Raw genomic sequence first — 13715 nt, 5'->3', positions numbered from 1 at the left:
CTTCCTCCAATCCTGATGCCTCGTTCTTCTTCATATAGTCCAGCTTCTCGGATTAGTTGCTTAGTATACAGATTGAATAAGTATGGTGAAAAATACAACACTGATGCACACCTTTTTTGACTTTAAATCATGTTTCTCTCCTTGTTCTGTTCAAATGACTACCTCTTGATCTATGTATAGATTCCTTATGAGCACAATCAAGGGTTCTGCAATTCCCATTCTTTGCAATGCTATCCATAATTTGTTATGATCCACACAGTCGAATGTCTTTGCCTAGTCAATAAAACACAGGTAAACAAACATCTTTCTGGCATTCTCTGCTTTCAGGATCTATCTGACATCAGCTATGATATCCCTGGTCCGACATCCTCTTCTGAATTCGGCTTGAATTTCTGAAAGTTCCCTGTCAATATACTGCTGCAGCTACTTTTGAATGATCTTCAGCAAAATTTTACTTGTGTGTGATATTAATGATATTGTTCTAGAACTTCCTCATTCAGTTGGATCACCTTTCTTGAGAATATGCATATATATGGATCCCTTCCAGTCAGCTGGCCAGGTAGCTGTCTTCCAAATTTCTTGGCATAGACGGGTGAACAGTTCCAGCACTGCATTCATGTTTTGGAACATCTCAAAGAGTATTCCATCAATTCCCAGGGCCTTGTTTTTCACCAATGTTTTCACTGCAGCTTGGACTTCTTTCAATACCATCAGTTCCTGATCATATGCTACTTCCTGAAATGGTTTTCTGTTGACGAATTCTTTTTGGTATAGTGACTGTGTATTCCTTCCATCTTCTTTTGAGGCTTTCTGCATCATTTAATATTTTCCCCGTAGAATCCTTCAATATTGCAACTCAAGGCTTGAATTTTTTCTTTAGTTCTTTCAGCTTGAGAAATGCTGAGCATGTTCTTTCCTTTTGTTTTTCTATCTCTAGCTCTTTCTACTCTGTCCTACAGGGTCGCTGTGAGTCGGAATCGACTCGACGGCAGTGAGTTTTTTGTAGCTCTTTGCACATGTCATTATAATATTTTACTTTGTCTTCTCCAGTCGCCCTTTGAAATCTGTTCAACTATTTTACCTCAACATTTGTTCCTTTTGCTTTAGCTTCTCGACGTTCAAGAGCAAGTTTCAGAGTTTCTTCCGACATCCATTTTGGTCTTTCTTTCCTGTCTTTTTAATGACCTTTTGCTTTCTTCACGTATGATGTCCTTGAAGTCATTCCACAACTTGTCTAGTCTTTGGTCATTAGTGTTCAACATGTCAAATCTATTCTTGAGATGGCCTCTAAATTCAGGTGGGATATACTCAAGATCATACTTAGACTCTCATGGACTTGTTCTAAATTTCTTCAGTTTCAACTTGAACTTACAAAGGAGCAATTGATGGTCTGTTTCGCAGTCATTCCCTGGCCTTGTTCTGATGATACTGAGTTTTTCCATTGTCTCTTTCCACAGATGTAGTCAATTTGATTCCTGTGTGTTCCATCTGGTAAGGTCCAGGTGTATAGTCTCCATTTATGTTGGTGAAAAAAGGTATTTGCAATGAAGAAATCATTGGTCTTACAAAATGCTATCATGTGATCTCCTAGGTATATATCCAACATAGTTAAAAACAGGAACTCAGACATATTCGTACATCACTGTTCATTGCAGCATTATTCACAATAGCCAAAAGGTGGAAATGACCCAACTGTTCATCAGCAGATGAATGGATAAACAAAATATGGTATATCTATACCATGGAAGGAGCCCTGGTGGTGTAGTGGTTAAGAGCTTGGCTGCTAACCAAAAGGTCAGCATTGGAATCCACCACCCGTACCTTGGAAATCCTATGAGGCAGTCTACTCTGTCCTGTAGGGTCGCCATGAGTCAGAATCAGCTTGATGTCAGTGGGCTTGGTTGTTTTGGTTTTATGCAATGGAAAGGAGCCCTGGTGGCGCAGTGGTTAAAGTGATGGACTGCTAACTAAAAAGATCAGTGGTTCAAAACCACCAGTGGCCCTGTGGGAGAAATATGTGGCAGTCTGCTTCCGTAGAGATTTAAAAAAAACACTGCCATCGAATTGATTCCGACTCATAGCAACACTAGATGACAGAGTAGAACTGCCCCATAGAGTTTCCAAGGAGCGCGTGGCAGATTCGAACTGCCAACGTTTTGGTTAGCAGCCATAGCACTTAACCACTAGCCACCAGGGTTTCCCTGTAGAGATTCACAGCCTTGGAAATCCTACGGGGTCGCTATGAGTCGGAATCAACTTGATGGCACTGGGTTTGGTGTAAAATGGAGTATTACTCAGTCACAGAGAGACATGAGATTCTAGTACACGCCATCACATGGATGAACCTTGAAAACATGCTAAATGAAATGTCAGACACAAGAGAACAAACACTGCATGATCCCACTAATATGAAATATCTAGATTAGGCAAATGCATAGAGGCAAAATTTATTAGTGATTATCAGAGGCTGGGAGGCAGGGGTAAATGGTAAGTTATTGATTAAGGGGTACTGAGGTCTTTTTGGGGTACGGAAAAGTTTTGGAAATAGGTGGTGATGTTTGCAAAACATGGTTAATGCAACTGATGTCACTGAATCGTATACTTAAAAATGGTTAAATTGGTTTTTTTTTTGTTATATATATTTTACCACAATAAAATAAAAAAAAATAAATAACGGATTAGGATTTTTTTTTCTATTATGTATCCAGTCTGAGCTGCTTTCTTAAAAAACTATTGTGAAGTAATTGTGGATTCGTATGCAGTTTTAAGAAATAATACAGAAATAAACACCCTGCGGAACTGTGGTACAGTCTCACAACCGAAACCGACACTGATGCGAGCTACCCACCTTACTCGGATTTCACTGGTTTGACACGCATTCGAGTGTACGTGCGTGCACGAGATTTTAGTTTTGTGTAATTTTATCACAATGTACGAGTTGCTCTGCAAAGTAACTCAGTGCTTAAATATTAAAAAAAAAAATTCTACAAGGTCATAAAAAATTTATTTGAAAGAGAACTGAATAAAGGTGTTTGTAATCTTGCATTAACGGTTTACATTTCATTCTGAAGGCGTGAGAGTCACTACAAAAGTAAAAAAGTGCATTTCTGAAAGCTCAGTGGAGGATGGACTAGTTCAAGGGAGCAACCTGTCCCACAAGGGCTGGTCACCCCGTAGTTCATTGGATCCTTCCGTAAACTCCAGACAGGGGATTGCACTGAGAGGCCTCCTTCCTCGGGTGCACAAAAACTTCCCTAACTAGTCGCGCTGGCGCCTCCTATGAACCTCGCCCCGTCCACAGTCAGGCCCCGCCCCCTCATCAGTCGGCCCCGCCCCCTCCCCCTCGGTCCGGCCCCTCGGCACTAGGCGCCTGCCGGAGTGTGGAGAACGGGGGGACCCGAGTTATTACGAAAGCCCGTAAGCTCGCCTGCGCTCCGTGCGCTCCCTTCGAGGCTGGGGGCCGCCCTCCAGCCCTTGCTGCCTACGGGCCATTGTGCACTGGAGCCGCCTGTCATTGGCCAGGATTAGATTTCTCTCTCCACCCTGCGTGGGCTGAAACACGGGGTGGCTGTTCAGGGTCAGAGGTTTCGAGGAGGGAGTGGAGATTTCCGCCGGTCCGGGACCTCTGGCCCTTCCAGACCGCAGCGGTCAGATGGCGGGCGGGGAGTGCCAGGCACCCGCCCCCGGAAGCTCGGGAGGCGGTGGCTCCTAGGAGGTGGTGGTCAAAACGCTGTAAATTGGGCGGTGCCTCGTGTGGAGGGGCGGGCTTTTAGGGTGTGGTGGGCGGGGCCTATATAAACAGCCCTGAGGGGTGAAGGGGGCGGGGCCTGGGTAGGAGGGGTGCCGGCCGGGGAAACCCAGCAACAAAGTTTTGCTGAACCCGTCCTCAGCTCAGGGCTCTGGGAATACAGTGGGGCGCAAAACACTGACACCAGTCGCGGAGACAGACAGTAAACATACAAACATATAATCATGTAATTACAAGCTGTGAGAAGTGTTGTGAAAGGAAAGAACAGGGGTCCCAGGGCCGGTGCAGACCTCCGTCAGGAGGCTTCCGAGGCAGACAGATCTGGACTGGAAACCTGGCGCTGGCACTTAGGAGCTGGGTGTCCTGAACAAGATGGGTGGTCAAGCTGGCCATGGCCTCGCGGGTCTAAAACGAGCCTTAACTCTGTCGTTTTGTGTAAACTGACTTCCAAAGTGGAGGCCAGAAAGGCTGTGGCCATAGTAGCTTCTTGGAAGAGTTATTTTCATCTATTTATAAAGCTCCCTAAAAGGAAGATGGAAGGAGTACACAGAGTCACTGTACCAAAAAGAACTGGTCGACTCCAACCATTTCAGGAGATCAAGAACTAAAGATATTGAAAGAAGAGGTCCAAGCTGCACTGAAGGCATTGGAGGAAAACAAGGCTCCAGGAATTGACAAAATACCAATTGAGATGTTTCAACAAATGGATGCAGTGTTGGAAGCTTCTCACGAATGGGCAGAGCCAGTTGCTCAGATATGGTGCAGCAGGGCAGGTCCAACAGAAGGGGAGGGACTGGGATAGGTCATTTGTGGCATATTCTGGGGCTGACAGGGTGGGGCTGGTGGTCAGTGCAGGGTAGGTTCTGGTAGACTGTGCCTGTGCTGCTCAGGGGTGTGATGCTTAGTGCATGGTGTACACAGGCAGCCTCGAGGGAAAAGGGAGGTTGTGATGTGTGGAGCTAGGTGGGCATGGAAAGAAGAGAAAGAGGAGAGAGAAACAGGGGCCAAAATTAAAAAAAAAAATGTACTGGGGGAGCCTGCTGTTGGAATGGTGCAGATCCAGAGAAGCTGTGTGCTGATGGCTTTCTAGCCAGGTGGTGAGGCACAGCCTGTCAAGAAGGAACAAGTATGGCACATGCAGCTAGGTGGGCAGGAAAAAGGAAAGGAAGGAAAGGAGAGAGAGAGAGATGAGAAACTAGATTTTTTAAAAATGGAGAGAGAAAGGCACACGCAGCCGGGTGGTCTGGAGAAAGGAATGGAAGGAATGTAGAGAGAGACAAGGAACCAAGAAAAAAAAAAAAAAAAAAAAGATGCCAGGTGATGGAGAGGAAAGAAAGGAAGAAAAGTAGAGACAAGAAATTAAGAAAAAAAGAAGAAAGAAAAAAATGCCCCAAGGGGGCCCACCAGAAGTGGGTCCTCAGCTGAGTGACTGCACCGCCTGTCAAGAAGGAGCAGAAATGGCACATGGCCCCAGGTGTTCAGGAGAAGGGTAAGGAAGGAAGGTAGAAAGAGACAAGAAACTGAGGGAAAAAATGCCCCAAAGAGCCCACCAGAAGTGGGTCCCCAGCCAAGTGGCACTACACAGCCCATCAAGAAGGAGTGGAGATGACACATAGTACCAGGTGTTCAGGAGAAGGGTAAAGAAGGAAGGTAGAGAGAGACAAGAAACTAAGAAAAGAAAAGAAGAAAGAAAGAAAAAAGCCCTAGAGTACCCACTGGTGTGGTGGCGCAGACTGGGGAAGTGGCTCCCCAACCATGTGCACTGCACAGCCCATCTAAAAGGAGCAGAGATGGCACATGGTGCCAGGTGTTCAGGAGAAAATAAGGGAAGGATAGTAGAGAGAGACAGGAAATCAAGAAAAGGAACAAAGAAAAAAAAATCCTCAATAGAGTCCACTGGCTTGGCACTGTGGCCTGGGGAACTGGCTCCCAAGCCAAGTGGCACTGCACAGCCCATCTAGAAGGGGCAGTGATGGCACACAGCACCAGGTACTCAGGAGACAGGAAAAGAAGGAAAGTAGAGAGAGAGAGAAAACGAGAAATGAAGACAAACAAAAAGGAAAAAAGAAAAAAATGCCCCCACGCCTCTCACCTGCGTGGCAGCGCAGAGCAGGGAAGTGGTTCCCCAGCCGAGCGATGCTTCACAGGCTGTCAAAAAGGAGTAGAGATGGCACACGGAGCCAGCTGTTTCAGAGAGAAGAAAGGAAGGAGGTCAGAGAGAGAGAGGAAATCAAAACAAGCCAAAAAAAAAAAAAAGCAACAATAGCAACAAAAAAGTGGCACTGAAGGAGCCAGCTGATGGGGGCAGGGCGAATCCAAGTGGCAAGAAACCAGTGCCTCCCCGACTGAGCGACCGTGGCCCACCAGGAAGTGGCAGAGGCCAAGCGGGAGAAAGAAGGGTGGGGGTGGGAGGGAAATTGTGTATCACTGGTTACTGGGTGCTCTGTCTCCTGCTGGGAGCTTCTTGAAGCTGTCTTTCCGTGCTCCTGCCTGCTGTTCTCAGTAACTGAGGTGTCCAAGATGGTGAATCTGTGCCACATTAGCTAACAGGGGACCTTAACTCCATATCTTTCCTTGCTCTCTGTTCTGTCAGTTTCTTATTCCATTCTGTGCTTGGTTGAGTTACCTCTTCAAATTTGACACTTAGGGTTGCCAGGATTGATGTTTGTCTCTGTTTTACTTTTTGGGTTTTTGCAGAGGAGGGACGGTATGGTGCCTGTGTCTATAGCTCCATGTTGGCTCCACCCTCCTGAAATCTTCTGTCCAGCTCTTTTTCTTCATCATTTCTTCCATTCGCTTTAGCTATTCTATATTTAAGAGCAAATTTCAGTCTCTTTTGACATCCATTTTGGTCTTTTCTTTCTTTTTAATGACCTTTTGATTTCGTCATTTATGATGTCCTTGATGTCATCCCATATCTCACCTGATCTTCATTCATTAATGTTCAGTGGGTCAAATCTATTCTTGAGATAGTCTCTAAATTCAAGAGGGATATACTTAAGGTTGTATTTTGGCTGTCATGGTCTAGCTATAATTTTCTTCGGCTTCAACTTGAACTTGCATTTGAGCAATTGATGGTCTGATCTGTAGTTAGCCTCTGGCCCAGTTCTGACTGATGATATTGAGGTTCTCTATCATCTCTTTCCACAGAGGGGGATTTGTAGACACAGTAATGTTTGAAGAGTGCTGGTCCGGGTTGCCATTTTTCTCCTGGCCTACTCCAGCTCATTGCATTGAAGTTTTCTGTCCACGCCAACCCAAAATCTGTTTTCTCCTGAGACCCTTCAGTGCCAATGCCCTTGAAGCCTGAGAAGGCACTGCCATTGTTGTTATCAGTGTTGTTGTTAGCTGGTGTTGATTCAGCCCCCAGCTCACGACAACCCCATGCTCAAAGGAACAAAATGCTGCCTTGTCTTAGCTATCCCCGCTATTGGTGATCCATAGGATTTTCATTGGCTGGTTTTTGGAAGTTTATCACCAGACCTCTCTTTCTAGTCCATCTTAGTCTGGAAGCTCCAGTCAAACCTGTTCAGCATCATAGCAACATGAAAGCTTCCACTGACAGACGTGTGGTTGTTGGGTATGAGGTGCATTGCCTGGAAATCGAACTGGGTCTTCTGCATGGGAAGAGAAAATTCTACCGCTGAAACACCACTATGTTGTTACCAACAGTAATAGTAAATACTATTTATTGATTGCTTGCTATGTACCTAGTATTATGCTAAACATTTTTCATGCTCAAAACAAGCTTCTACTGAGTGGGTATGATAATTATCCCCACATGATAGACAGGAAAAAACCAAGGTTCATGGAGGTGAAGTCACTTATCCAAAGTCACACTGCTAATAATTGCTGAATCAAGGATTCAAATCCAAGCTTGTATGACTCCAGAGTCTGTATCTTTAGAATATTGAGATATTCTGTACAAAAGGCAATGCACATCCCATAAATGTACCCATGCCCTGGAAGCCCTCTTCTTGCTTCCTTCCAAGCACTAACCTCCAAAGTGTAATTTCTACTCTGACTTCTACCTGTGTACATAAGTTACCTGTTTTTTTTACTTTCTATAAATGTAATTATGCAGTATATTCTCTTCGATGTCTGACTCCTTTTGCTGAACATAGTGTTTGTGACATTCATCCATATGAGTTTACTCTCACTGCTGCGTGAGCATACCAAAATTTATTTACTCACTCTACTATGGGTGGGCATTTGGGTGACTTCCAATTTTAGGCTGTTATGAATATATGAAAATTCTAGTACATATCTTATGGTGAACTTATGGGTGGATTTCTGTTGGGTAAATCCCTAGGGGTAAAATTGCTGGGTCATAGAGTATATATATATTCAACTTTTGTAGATACTGAAGTGTGTACCAATTTATTCTCCCACCAGCCATGTATGAGAGATCTGATTGCTCAATCTCTTTGTCAACATATTTCATCTTTTTCATTTCAGCCATTCCAGTGAGCGTGTAGTCACAGCCCATGTTAGTGGACACTATTGGTTGCCCACTCGGAATTCATTTCCGTGTCTTTCTTTCCAACAGTATCCCATTTATTTGGATGCCTTCTCCTCCACTCTTTACTATGGGTTTCAGGGGGAAATTGATCTTGGCCCTGGTTCCACATATGGGCTTTACTTAGCAAAGAGCAATCCCCCTCCCCTTAATAGTAATCGATTCAGGAATGGACAGGTGACTCCATTCAGGCAAATGAGTGTTCAGGAGGTCTGTTGGGAAGATTTGGAAAAAGCTTTCTTGCTCTTAAGAGGGAGCTACAGGAAAAGATTATCTTCTTTTCTGGGTATTATGTCTGGGCATGATGCCTGAATGTCTGCCATCTTGCTAACAGCTTTAGGGTGAAGCTCACCCTGGAGATGACAGAGCAGAGTGATGTTCTCTTCAACATCATGAAACTGCTGAATCAACCACCTCGGACTTCTAGTCCGATGAAACCATGCATTATCTTCTTATTTAAGCCAGATTGAGGGCTCTGTGACTTGTATCCTAACTGATACAGCTATTTGTTTTAAGGTTGGTGCCCACCAACATCTGTGGGAAACTCTTGTGCCCAGAAAACTCAGCTCCTTCTTCCTGGAGGCTTTCAGACTATGGGTCCCAGCTCCTGTGGGTTTCCCATGAAGGAAAGTTGCTCTCTTCATTCCCTGATGCAAATCGCTCCTGAAGGAAGGAGCAGGAGCTTCAGAGGCAGCCGCTCCTGAAGATGAGTTCTGGTTCTTCTCCTGGTTATCTGTGTGACCCTAAGCCAGCACTTCACCAACTGGAAAGTTAGTTTCCTTGTCTGTAAATTGGGGGCTGTGATGGTTAAGGTTATGTGTCAACTTGGCTATGTCATGATTCTCAGTGGTTTGGCAGTTACGTAATGATGTAATTTGGCCATTATGTAATGATGTTGTTATCCTCCATGATGTGATCTGATGTGATCAGCCAATCAGTTGTAAGGGGAGTTTCCTTGGGGGTGTAGTCTACATCCAATATATATATGGACACTCTAGCAAAACTTGCTTGCCTGCTCTGGATCCTGCTTCCGGCTCGTCGTCATCTAACCTCCAGTTCTGGGGACTTGAGCCAGCGGCCTGCTGTATTGCCTGCCAATATTGGGGTTAGTTGTCCTCTACAGCCTGTGAATCAGCAGTTTGCTGTCTTACCTGCTGATCTTGGATTCATCAGCCTCTGCAGCCCATAAGCCAGCAACTTGCCATCTGACCTGCAGGTCTTGAGTTCATCAGCCCCTGCATCTACGTGAGTCAAGAGAAGCCTCTAGCCTGACAGCTGACCCACAGACTTGGGACTTGCCAGCCTCTACAACCATGTAAGCCCTTTTCTTCAGATAAGTCTCTCTCTCTATATATATACGTGTAAATATACACCTCACTGGTTTTGCTTCTCTAGAGAACCCAGCCTAAGACGGGGGCCAAAGATGCTAACTTGTCTCCCAGTTTGTGAGCTTGAAATGAGATAATGGAAGGGACATTGTCTCATAAACACTCAAGGGCTGCAGGCATGTCATGGCTTTTACCAGCCATAGACTTGCTCCTATCACAAAGTAGTCAGTGCCAGAGCTCGGACTTGAACTGGGTCCCCTGACCTCCAAACCAGTGGTTTTTCTATTATAACACAGCTCAGTCTCTCCCCTGAGGGTTCATCTTACACTTTTCTGCCTTTTCCCCAAATGCAAGGCCTAGGGAGGCCCTGATTCTGTGTCAGAGTTTCCTGCACCATTTCCGTCAATCAGACCATCCCCAGCCCCAGCTTGGCAGGCTTCCTTGTGCCTGTCTTTGCTAAGCCCGGCACCGTAATACATTGGCTGGGATGGCTTTTGTTGTCTCTCTGGGCTGCCCACCCCCTCATGTATGGCCACTTTTGCTCATTTCTCTTGGGAGCTGCCTAGTGTAGAGAAAGGACTTTGGAAGCCTTCTCTTTTCAGCCAGCCTTTATTGAATTTCACCTCCATTTTTTCACCCCCCTTCTAAATAAGACCATCATTTATCTTGGACTTTAAGTTACAGAGGTCTTTAAGAGCCTTCTCTTTTCCCAGCTGCATTTGTTGACACACAATCTGTTTCTTGCCTCCACTCCCCTTTGCCCCCACTCGGCCCCCCAAGCAGGCCATAAAGTGTCTACAGCTGTGCCCTTTACTACCCTTCCCTTTCAGTGCCCACAAGGGGGATGAGCTGAAATATAGCACAGCCATTATCCCTGACAAAAAGAGACAATTTTAAAACATTTTTGCTTTTTATCGGGGAAGCTGATGGCGCAAAGGAAAGTGCATCGTTTTATTGTAAATGCCTTTTAAATATGTGCCACTTGGCCACAGTAGCCCCGAAGGACGGAGAAGTTCAAAGCCCCAAAGCAGTCACATCGATATCAATCCCCCCCTTGCCTTTTAAATTATGCTAATCGACACCAAGAGAGATAGGGAGGGTGTATCTCCAACCAACCTGCACACTCCACCTCCAATTCCCTCCTTACAGCAAGAAGCATATGAAATAAGTTTGCCAGGCCAAGAATGACGGCTTCCAAGTTAGCAAGGCCTTTTTGCTTTTTATTCCTTTTTCGGAAAGTGTTAAGCCTAGAGGACTTGTGGTCTGGTCTTTCTGGATGGGGTGATTTTCTGAACCCCCGGTAGAGAGGAAACTCTTATTATATTTGCTGAAGACTTCCCAGGTAAAGAGCACAGTGATCCCTGTCTTAGACGTGTGGTTGGGCCAAACAGAATTTATGCTCCATTGTCTCCTGGTTTAGAGTCCTGGGTGGTATAAATGGTTAGTGTTTGGCTGCTGACTGAAAAGCTGAAAGTTCGAGTCTTGGAATCCTTGGAAGAAAGGCCTGGTGATCTACTTCTGAAAAATCAGCCATTGAAAACCCTATGGAGGACAGTTCCTATTCTGACACACATGGGGTCACCATGGGTCGGAGTCGGCTCCACGGCAACTGATTATTGGTTTCCAAAGGTGGAGGGCTGCCTGGGGCTGACCAGGTAAAGAGCAAGAGTACAGAAGGCAGGAGCTGTGCGCTGGGAGTGGGAGGAGGCAAGGGGAGTGGTTGCTCTTCCCAAAGTGGTATCCTCTCAGCAGTTTTACAGGCACAACATTGATGTGACGATTGTCAAGATTATGACGAGATCTGGGGTCTTCAAAGCCTGTGAGCAGCCACCTAAGATACTCCACTTGTCTCACCTCTTCAGGAGCAAGGGAGAAGGCAGGAAACAAAAGACACAAGGGAAAGATTAGTTCAGAGGACTAACGGACCACAACTACCATGGCCTCCACTAAACTGAGTCCAATACAACTAGTTGGTGCCTGGGCTATTACCACTACTCTGTCCTATAGGGGCACTATGAGTCCGAATTGACTCAACAGCAATGTTGGTTTTTTTTTTTTTTGCCAGGAGAACAAACAAATCCATCTTGGAAGAAATACAGCCAGAATGCTCCTTAGAAGTGAGAATGGAAAGACTTTGTCTCCCATAATTTGGACATGTTATCAGGAGGGACCAGTCCCTGGAGAAGATATAATGCCTGGTAAAGCAGAGGGTCAGCAGAAAAGAGGAAGACCCTCAACGAGATGGATTGACACTGTGGCTGCAATGATGGGCTCAAACAGCAACGACTGTGAGGATGGGACAGAACCAGGCAGTGTTTTGTTCTATTTTATAAAGGGTGTCAATTAGTAAGGGAAACCCTGGTGGCACAGCGCTTAAGAGCTACGGCTGCTAACCAAAAGGTCGGCAGTTCAAATCTACCAAGCGCTCCTTGGAAACCCTATGGGGCATTTCTACTCTGTCCTTTAGAGTTATTATGAGACAGAGTCGACCCATCTGCAACAGTTTTTTTTTTTTTTTTTGTATTAGAACCAACTCAAGGGCACTACTCTGGTATGTTAATTTAACTGATTACATCTTCAAAGAGCCTATTTCCAAACAAGGTTTTTTTTTTTTTAAACTTTGAAAATAAAACAACAGGCTCAAAAGCCATAATTTGTTGTGAAAGAATTTTATAAATTCCTTTTTTCTCCCTGTAATATAATGAGTCCCAGGTTTCAGTTTAACTGAGACCCAGCTACATCTCCAGTCTTTCCACAGGTTGGTTGTTCATCTCTTCCTTCCTTTACAAAAGATACCCCACTATTCTTCCATCACTAAGCTAGCCTGAGCTTCTGATACTTGCTACCAAGAGTTCTAAATCTTTTCAATTATGAGTAGAAAAAAAAAAATTAAAACCCCGGAATGCGTAACGATCTCCTTCCCACATGATAGCTGTTTATCAGTAGCGTATTTTGACTGAAATAATACAGATGGGCAAAAGGATACACTTTGAATTCAGCAATGCTTAAGTGAATTTTTATTTTGTTCATCACATCGACATACACACTGTGGTTAATGAGGAGTGCTTGCATGCCCAAGACACGGCTTATTCAGTGTATAAATGACGCTTGGTGACCACACAAATTTGCGAACTCTGCAATAACTCTTAGCTCCATCCTCCTACTCCCCAACCCAAAGCTGCTCAGAGTTCACAGGTTAGGAGCCAGCGTTGTCGGTTATCTTTTCCCAAAGTCATTCTCATTCCTGAGTTCAAATGAGCCTCTTTGTTGCCAGTCTCCAACACCAAATTGTGTTTATTCCAGTTTCTAAGTGTTTCGTGAATCTATCGGCTCCTTTCTATGTCCACCACCACTGCTGGAGACTAGGCCCTGGATAACCTGCACGTAACACTGATGCAACAGCCTCTCTTCTGACTGTCTGTCCCTAACGCCATCCATCTTCCACACTGCGGCCAGAGTCATCTTTCTGGTGTCTTTTCCTTGCCTGAAATGCCGCTCCTCCTGTGTCCAGTCACGATATGTGATACCGTTCACCCTTCAGTCAGACTTAACCCGTGTTCTGTAAACACACTGTGTGCCTTTTGTCCATAAGCTTTCGTTCGAGCCAGTTCTTTTGGCCGGAAGACCCTTTCTTGGGTACGTGACAAGTTCACGGTCAGCTCAAATGCCACCTTCTACGAAACTGTTATTCGCCCCCACAATCCTGGCCAGTATTAGCCACACCTTCTCCTGGCATCCTGGCACACTAAATACAGGCTTTGGTTATGGAGTTCTCACACTCTGTGCACTTTATGTGCCTGGCACATAGTAGGTGCCCAATAAACGTGTAAACTGACATGGATTGGTATGCCTATTATGAGTATGGGCCTGACTAGGACTCTGTATTCTATGCCTAGTGGAGATACAGAAATGGAGATTGAGAAAAAAGTTATTTTCCCAATTATGGTTTTCTCCTTTCAGTCTCTTTTGGCATCTTCTTTCTTCCAAATGAATTTTTTTGATTGCAAAAGCAATAGTAAACACTTCATGCCAACATGGGCTCTGGCATCAGACAGGCTTGAGTTCACATTTTGCTACTTACTTGGCTGTGTGCTGTGACGCCGTACTGAACATCTTTACG

Source organism: Elephas maximus, chromosome 4, assembly GCF_024166365.1.
Source record: "Elephas maximus indicus isolate mEleMax1 chromosome 4, mEleMax1 primary haplotype, whole genome shotgun sequence".
In the NCBI taxonomy this organism is placed as follows: Eukaryota; Metazoa; Chordata; class Mammalia; order Proboscidea; family Elephantidae; genus Elephas; species Elephas maximus.
The sequence above is the reverse complement of the archived record's forward strand: the minus strand, read 5'-3'. Positions refer to the sequence as shown.